Source organism: Gossypium raimondii, chromosome 12 (assembly GCF_025698545.1).
Source record: "Gossypium raimondii isolate GPD5lz chromosome 12, ASM2569854v1, whole genome shotgun sequence".
NCBI classification, from domain to species: domain Eukaryota; kingdom Viridiplantae; phylum Streptophyta; class Magnoliopsida; order Malvales; family Malvaceae; genus Gossypium; species Gossypium raimondii.
Window position 1 is genome coordinate 16,125,663 of NC_068576.1, and position 9,204 is coordinate 16,134,866.

Genomic DNA, 9,204 nt, shown 5'->3' on the forward strand with positions numbered 1-9,204 from the left:
CTTGCTTAATTGGACCCTGGTTGTAGCAACTCATTAACCAAACCTACCAAAACTACCTCCTTCCGGCCAGATCCACTAGCAGATTCTGAAGACCTCCTAATGGTCCCAGTAGTAGCAACTTTGGGCTCATCAACGAAAGTTTCTTCTAAAGCTTAGGCCTTCTTATCCAACTCGTCAAATACCTCAATAGAATATGCTACTAGATACAACTTAATATCCCTGCTCAGTCCAAACCTGAACCTCTTACAACGACTAGCCTCTTGAGTCACTAACTCAGATGCATACTGGCTCAGACGCACAAGCTCCGCCTCGTACTTGTTTATAAACAGAGTACCCTAGACCAAATCCATGAACTTGTGTATTCTTGCCTACATATATTGCTCTCCCCTAAACTTCCACCAAAAAGACTCTAGGAAAAATTCCCAATCCACCCTCTTGGGTGTAGTACCACGTTCAACTGTCACCCAAAAACGATAAACCTCATAATCTAGCAATGGCACAGCACAACCAAGCTTATCCTAATTAGAATAGCCCATCTGACCAAGGATACAACTAACTCATTCCAACCAATAATTAGCACGAATAGGGTCTCCTCCCCTAACTCCTCGAAAGTCCTTACCACCTAGAGCTCGTAGACGCTCTAGTGGTAATCCCTAGTGAATAGGGGCAGCATTGGCACCAGCGATATGCTATAGTGCCCCGATCATCTCAGACATAAAGTGCTCAACTCGATCTAGATGAGCATCATCACGTGGCGACGGTGGTACATCCTCATCTGACTGCGGTGGTGCCAAAAGTGTACCGCGACCACCTCACCCTCCTCGCTGTGGCATAACACAGATCGAATACTAAAGAAAATATAAGGAAAACATACCAGGAGTGAGTAGTGGTAAGTGATCTAAGGCTTAAATATGTATAATTTCCTATAGGGCATTGTGTTCCTAATTGCTACAAAGAACATGCAGGGGTAAAACAGACATTTGCATGCAATATTGTTAGATAAGTTAGGGTCTAGGGTTACAAAACTCGTGACCTCTACAGTTTAACAAACCTAACTCTGATACCACCAAATGTGACACCCGAAACCTGACCGAAATGAACCAACCTGAATCCAAAGTGACACACTAGTCACCAAAGTGACTCTCCGACACAAAATCACCTAAAGCACACCCAACCTTATAACACCTCAATTCTAACTAATAACTATCTTATCATTTTTTTTAATTAGCCATTTTTCCTTAATTTGTTTATTAATTAAGGGTATATTAGCTAAGTTTTATTACCTTAATTCATACATACAACTCTAATTAATCTAATTAAAACTAATAAACAACATGTGTATAATAATTTCAACATTCAAAATCATGCTTAAAAAATAACAATTAAAACATAGAATGGACTTACCGTAGTCACAAAGTTATCCACTCCTAGACAAACTACAATTAAAATGTATTAGTGAAAATTTCATGCTTCAGTCACCATGTTATCACTTAGCAATATACAATAATACATTCAACCTTGAACCATAAAATTAAACATTAAAACAAATATAACATCCCAAAATTAATATCTATGGAAAAATATAAACATGTGATCATGCATTGGATAAACGAAACTCCAATCTCCAAAATATCGAATACAATACTCTTGTTGAGTGGGGTGTAGCCACACACTCCCTTATGTTGCCTCGAAATAGCCAATGATTGAGTGGAGAAAAAGGCTCAACACTCCCTTATTCACTCTAGCAAAATGAATACTCCTAGAGCCATATGCTCACATATAACACATGTAGTGGTGAGTACTCACTAATCCTATGGCATGCCATTTATATCCAATGGATTCACCACGCAATGTTGCCAATATAACCAAACACACAGGGCATAACCACTGATATTTAAGCACTTAATTCAGGATATAAAAATTTAATCTAAAGTATGTCACTTAGCAATTTTAACATCCACTTAGATAAGCTCAATAAGTGTCTTTTTGCATGGATCTAAAACCAACTATAAAATCATCATCAAGTGCTCTAATATATAGTAATCCATGCTCCAATTATTAATCAATAAAATTCAAATCAACCATATCAAACACTCTATTCACAGTTTCCATAAATCATTTACAAATATGCTTTCATAATATTAAAATCAATTTTGAAATCGAAACCATTTGAAATACAATTTAATCTCTAGAAACACAATTCAAAACCTCAATTCAGAATGTAAATAGGCATGTTTACACATTACCTTTAAAAACCACTCACATTCACAGTTTGCTTCTCAAGCCAAACTGTATCAAGTAGTTGTGTTTGGACCTCAATTCTGATTAGCAGTGGTCCCTGCTCGATGCGGATCTTAAATAGAGTTAAAATACATGTTACAACCTATCAATTACAACTAGAAAATCAAAAAATCATGAACTACACAAATATGAAAGGCCTCTCTAATCTACCTTACATAAAACTTATGATCTAGCCGAAACAAAAATTTTAGCCCCTAAATGACCTTCTCTGCACCAAAAACCATTTCTAAACATAATTCCATATCTATCAACACAAAACCTAAGCATCAATTTCATCAAAAAATCGTTTCATAATCTTCCAAAAAATCAACTCATGTTCTTAATTAAAAATGAATTTGTCAAAATTTATCAACCAAATAAGTTTGATCTTTCTTTTTATGATAAAAAAAACTCTTAATAAACATGATTTGAGCTTAAATATACATTTCAACTTGGATTCCAACTCAAAATCTTCTGTAACATCTCAAAGATTGGGGGTTAGTAGAATCGGGTTTGTGAATGGAGAGAGAGAGGCCATCCCTTAATTTTTGAGATTATATATGCATTTTTAGGAAATAAATGAGGTATTGGTTTGTTGTTTAAGTTTTTTTAAAACAATTCTTGAAACCAAATTTAAAACCCTTGTCTTGCATCATTTTTTATTATTTTGCAAATTTTGCCTTAAACCTTAGTATGTGAAATGCCTTGTTTTTAAAATAAATATTGCAAAATTATTTCAAGAATGAGGGAGAATCTTAATGGTGAAAATAAATATGAGAAATCATGGAAATTAAATGAGTTCCCAAGTTTGAATCCGTTCCCTTGCGAAATAATTAATTTTTTGCAAAATCCTTTATTTTTTTAATGTGTGTGCCATCTATACCGTTGAACCCTAAGTATAAATACAAATTTTCATTTTATTTTTTAGCCTCTAATTCAATTTTCCCTACCCTATCCATTCACCCTCTTCCTCTCCTCTGTTCTCTTCAATTTTCTTTCTTTCTCCCATTGTTGTCGTAGCTTACACCTCCCATTTTACCATCTTTTTCTTCTTCATATTGCATCAAGATTGTGCACCATCGCCTTTACTTTATTTCTTCCATTTATCATCATCTAAATCATCCCTAAATCTGAAATCTTGAATCCTAAGATTGATCTCAAACATTGCCAAGAAAGTGTCATTACCGTTTCTTTCAACTAGCTTTGGTAAGATCTCTTTTCTCTTCAATTTCTTGATTAATCTTGTTAGTTAAAAACAAAAATTTCTAGATCTGAAATTTGGGTGATTTTAAATGATTTCAAAGGTATTTTTTGATATTTTAATGATATCTCAAATCATTTTAAAATTCATCCCCAATTTTGGACACCATAGGTGGTGCTGCGTGTGCCTAAGTGCAAGAAAATGGGGTGTTTTGTTTCTTAGGTCTTGCCCATATTTTGTAACACCCTTAACCCGTATCCATCCCCATATTAGGGTTATGAAGCATTACCAGACATAGCATGATAGAACACAAACATTTAGCATTCAAATGATATGCATACTGCTTAAAATTTAATCATATATTAACATTAAGATATGGTTGTAAATAAATTCTCTATTGTTATTACATGTACATAACTAATTTTATCATAAAACAATCGAATTATCTTAGTTAATGCATATATATACTAATTCATCATAAACTTATAGTTGCATATAACATAAATTTAATACTTGTCCATTTAAGATCAAATTGCGTTAAAACGAAAAGCTTATTCATCTTTCCACAAAAAAATGTCATATAATGTAACTACTAAAAATTTCATTTCATAGCCGAATAACCTATCATGAATTTATATAAAATAAAAAATGCATAATCACCACATTATAACTATTCAATACATCAACTTCAATAAGACTAAACCTAAGCATTCGACTATATGCCATAATCAAATTCATTTATATCAAAGACTATATAACCGAATTGAACCTATCAAATTTTTACAAACCATTACCGAATACAAATTATACCTATGACCACAACAAAACATGCCCATATTAGACATAAGCATAAACTACATTTTTGTACTTGTACATGAATGCTCATACTTGATCTACTTCCAAGTTTATGCTTAAATTCATTACCAAGTAACTAAGCATTTATTTTTCGAATCATGCATATAAGTCATCCAATACATATCACGATATTATATGCTATGAGCAAAACAAGTATCAAACTATATTCAATGTTAAACCCATTCATTTATCGACTTAATCATATAAACTAGCAACTACATTCAACATCCACATTTAAACCTATCATATTCAAATTTTATGTTTAAAACAAAAGTCCAAATCATTAGATAAATAAGCATATCAACATTCATTCACCCTTATAATAAGACTAAAGAAACTCATTATTAACAACTACATGTACATCTTCATACATATATACATATACATATACATATATATTATTATTCATACAATGCTAAACCCAAATCAAAATATGCCCTAGAGATCATTCATTCAAAACCGAACACCACAAGATAAATAAGCCATTTTCGCATGGCTTTAGTATATACACATTTGAATTTAAACAAAATTCAAACTAGTCTATACATGCTATAATCCGAAATAAGTTTGAACTTATAAAATACCGTAGCTATTTGATAGTGTAGCGAGCTTTACTGACGAATCCCCGAGCTCGTAACAATCTCTAAAATCTATAAAAAAAAGTAAACAAAAATACAAAGTAAGAGAGAAACAAAAATAAAAAAATACATATAAATATTATACCTCAATATATTATTATTTTTTATTTACAATCAATCAATGTACTTACCTAATATCAAATAAGAGATAAATAACACATACCTGATTATCATAATTTCATAATCCATTAGTTATTACATTGACAAGGAACTTACTAATCACATATTTTAAAATGATTCACCGGCATGTAGCCTGCTAGGCTTAAAGCCTGATTCAGAACACCGGCATTAGGCCTGCTAGACGTAAAGTTTGAAATATTTCACCAGCATTAAGCCTGCTAGACGTAAAGTCTGAATTATTTCACTGGCATTAAGCCTGCTAGATGTAAAGTCTGAATTATTTCAGTGGCATTAAGCCTGCTAAGAATAGAGCCTGAATAACTCAGATACAAAATTAATCTTTCATATAATGCTTTATGATTCACATAAATCCTTCTCAAGGAACTCAAATCATATATTGGATCCACATGAATAAATATATATAATTCATAACATTAAGTTTAGCTCAAAGAACTTGTATATTACATTCGAACCTCATATGTATAGTTCAAAACATTAAATTCAGCTCAATGAATTTGTAACCTATATTCGAACCACATATATATATATATATAAATGTATACATCAAATTCAACTCAAGAGATTTTGCAATCTATGTTTGAACCACATACGTATAAGAAATTTATATATTAAATTCAACTCAAGAACTTGAATATATTTATTCGAACCACATATATATGAAATTATACATCAAATTCGACTCAAAGAAGTTAAATCTTGCATTGATTTACATGTCCATGCATATATTCTTCTATTAGTTTCGTATCATTGAACTTAAAGTATACTTTAGCTAATATACATGTAATTTCTACCTTTAATTTCAACATACCAAAATCAATTCCTATGTTCGGCTATCATGTAGAAAAATCTCAAAGTTTTATTCAATTTAAATACTTTTAGTTCCAGCTTACTAATGCATGATATATATATATAAATTCCAATTTGATAACATTTAAATTGTTATTAGACTTACCTCAGATATCGACAGACATAGTCGACTACTCGGCTACTTTCGATTTCCCTCGATCTAACTCTGTTTTCTTCATTTCTTAATCTAAACATATTCAAATTTAGCCTTTTTATTCATCAACACATAAATGGGCAAATTACCATTTTACCCTTGACATTTTACACTTTTTTGTAATTTAGTCCCTATTACATAAAACACAAAATACACAAAATTTGCACACACTATGCTAGGGCCGAATTTTCATAAGCTTCATACAAGTCCCCACATTTCATTTTTTTCACATTTTAGTCCCTCAAAAATTTATTTTCACAATTTAGCCCTAATTACTCAATTTCACCAAAAATTCAAAGACAAAACATGTTAATCTTTCACATGTCTTTCATATTTCATCATCAACTATCATAAAGCTCAAGTATTCATCAATGGCATATCACAAAATCACCATCAAATTCTAAAATTAAAGCATGGGCTAAATAGAACGCGAAGTCACGATCACAAAAACGTAAAAATCATCAAAAACTAAAACCAAAACATACCTTAATCAAGCTAAGGAAGTGCCGAAACTTAAGAAGCCATGGATGGTTTCTTCGTTTTCAATATTCGGCTAAGAAAGATGAACATATTCATCTTTTTATGACTTATTTTTATTATAATGTTAATATTTACCTTATTACTATATTAACCTTTTAATAATAATTATGTATAACATATATATTAAGGTTAATTTTGTCAAATGCCGCCCACTATCTTTATTTTGGTCTTATTGCATCATAAATCCTCCCATTTTAAAAGACAACAACATTTAGGTGCTTTTAGATTTAACCCTTAAATTTTCATTTTACGCGATTAAGCCATTTTTATTAAATCGGACACTTAAACGACGAAATTAAAACATGAAAATTTCACACGATAAATTTCACACATAATAAACTCACAAAATAATATTAAGATATTTTTCTGACTTGGATTTGTGGTCCCGAAACCACTATGTCCGATTAGGGTCAGTGTTGGGCTGTTACAACTCTCCCCCTTAGGGATTTTCATCCCCAAAAATCTTACCAGTGAATAGGTTCGGGTAACGCTCTTTCATTGCATCCTCTGGTTCCCAAGATGCTTCCTCAACTCTGTGTTTATGCCACAATACTTTAACTAATAGAATTTCATACGGTCTAATAAATCTCGGACTCAATTTGCCTCTACGACCGAATCTGAGTATTTTCTTCTACGGTGAGACTTTCAGAAAGACTTTATCTCAGATCTGAAACTCTATATCTTTCCTTTTTAAGTCTGCATACGATTTCTGACGATCCGATGTTGTTTTTAGACTATCCCGAATCACTTTCACTTTTAGCTCAGTCTCTTTTATCAAATCGACCCCGTGTATCTTATTCTCGCTAAGCTCAGTCCAATACAATGGTGTACGACATTTATGACTGTATAAAGCCTCGTAAGGTGCCATTTTTATGCTAGATTGAAAGCTATTATTATACACAAATTCAATCAAAGGCAAGTATCATTCCCATGTACCTTCAAACTCGAGAATGCAACATCTCAACATATCCTCAAGTATTTGAATGATTCGTTCAAACTGGCCATCAGTTTGCGGATGGAAAGCATTGCTAAAATGTAGTTTCGTACCTAAAGCATCTTGCAGTTTCTTCCAAAACCATGATGTGAACCTTGGGTCTCTGTCCGAAACAATAGAAATGGGCACACCATGCAACCTCACAATCTGAGTAACATATAATTCAACCAACTTATCAAGCTAATAATCTGAGTAAACCAAAAGAAAATGTGCCGATTTAGTCAATCTATCCACTACCACCCAAATTGCATCTTTCTTACTTGGTGTCAACGGTAAACCATATAAAATCCATCGTGACTCTGTCCTATTTCCACTCAGGTATCATGATCGGCTGAAGCAATCCAGAAGGTACCTGATGCTCGACTTTTACTTGTGACAGGCTAAAATTTTCGAAACAAAGTTAGAAATGTGTCGCTTCATACCAGGCCACCAATAAAGTTGTTTCAGATCATTATACATTTTTGTACTACCCGGATGAACAGATAACTGATTGTTGTGAGCTTCATTCAAAATCATTTGAATCAACTCTGAATTTCTCGGGACACACATTCGGTCTTTAAACATCAAACAGCCTTCAGAATCAACTCAAAACTCTGAATCGATATTCGCATCACATTGAGCCCATTTTGCTATCAATCTGTTATCAACATTTTGAGCCTCATAAATCTGTTGCAGAAATATCGGTTTAGCTTTTAATTCAGCTAAAATGGATCCATCATCACATAACATCATCTGAATGTTCATTGCCCGCAAAGCAAATAGGGACTTGCGGCTCAAAGCGTCAGCTACAACATTAGCTTTTCCCGAATGATAATCAATTACAAACTCGTAATCTTTCAGTAACTCAAGCCACCTCCGTTGTCACAAAGTCAAATCTCTTTGTGACATCAAATACTTCTGGCTCTTATGATATGTAAATATTCAACATTTCTCACCTTACAAATAGTGGTGCCATATCTTCAACGCAAACACAATAGCTGCCAATTCCAGATCGTGGTACAAATAGTGGTTCCATAGTTCTTTTCATGCGGCTTCAACTGTCGGGAAGCATAAGCTATAACTTTTTTGTCTTGCATCAATACACAACCCAGTCTGTTTACCCGTTTCAGGTTGAACTAACACCGATGCTTCTGTTATCAGTGCTTTCAACTGTTCGAAACTTTGCTGACACTTATCAGTCCACTCAAATTTCATATCCTTTTGAAGTAATCCTTTTACAAATCTCTGGTAGTATCCTGCTAATCCCCGGAAAATTCTGATCTCAGATACATTTTTCGGTGGTTTCCAATTCATAATTGCTGACATCTTGCTTGGATCAACCCTGATGCCTTCTGCTGAGACAATATGACCCAGAAATCTGACTTCGTGAAGCCAGAATTCACATTTGCTGAATTTAGCATTTATCTCTCAAAGTCTGCAACACGATTCTCAAATGTTCAATATGCTCCATCTTATCACGAGAATAGATCAGAATGTTGTCAATGAATACAACTGTCTAAATATGGTCTAAGAAAACAGTTCATTAAATCCATAAATACCGCAGGAGCGTTAGTCA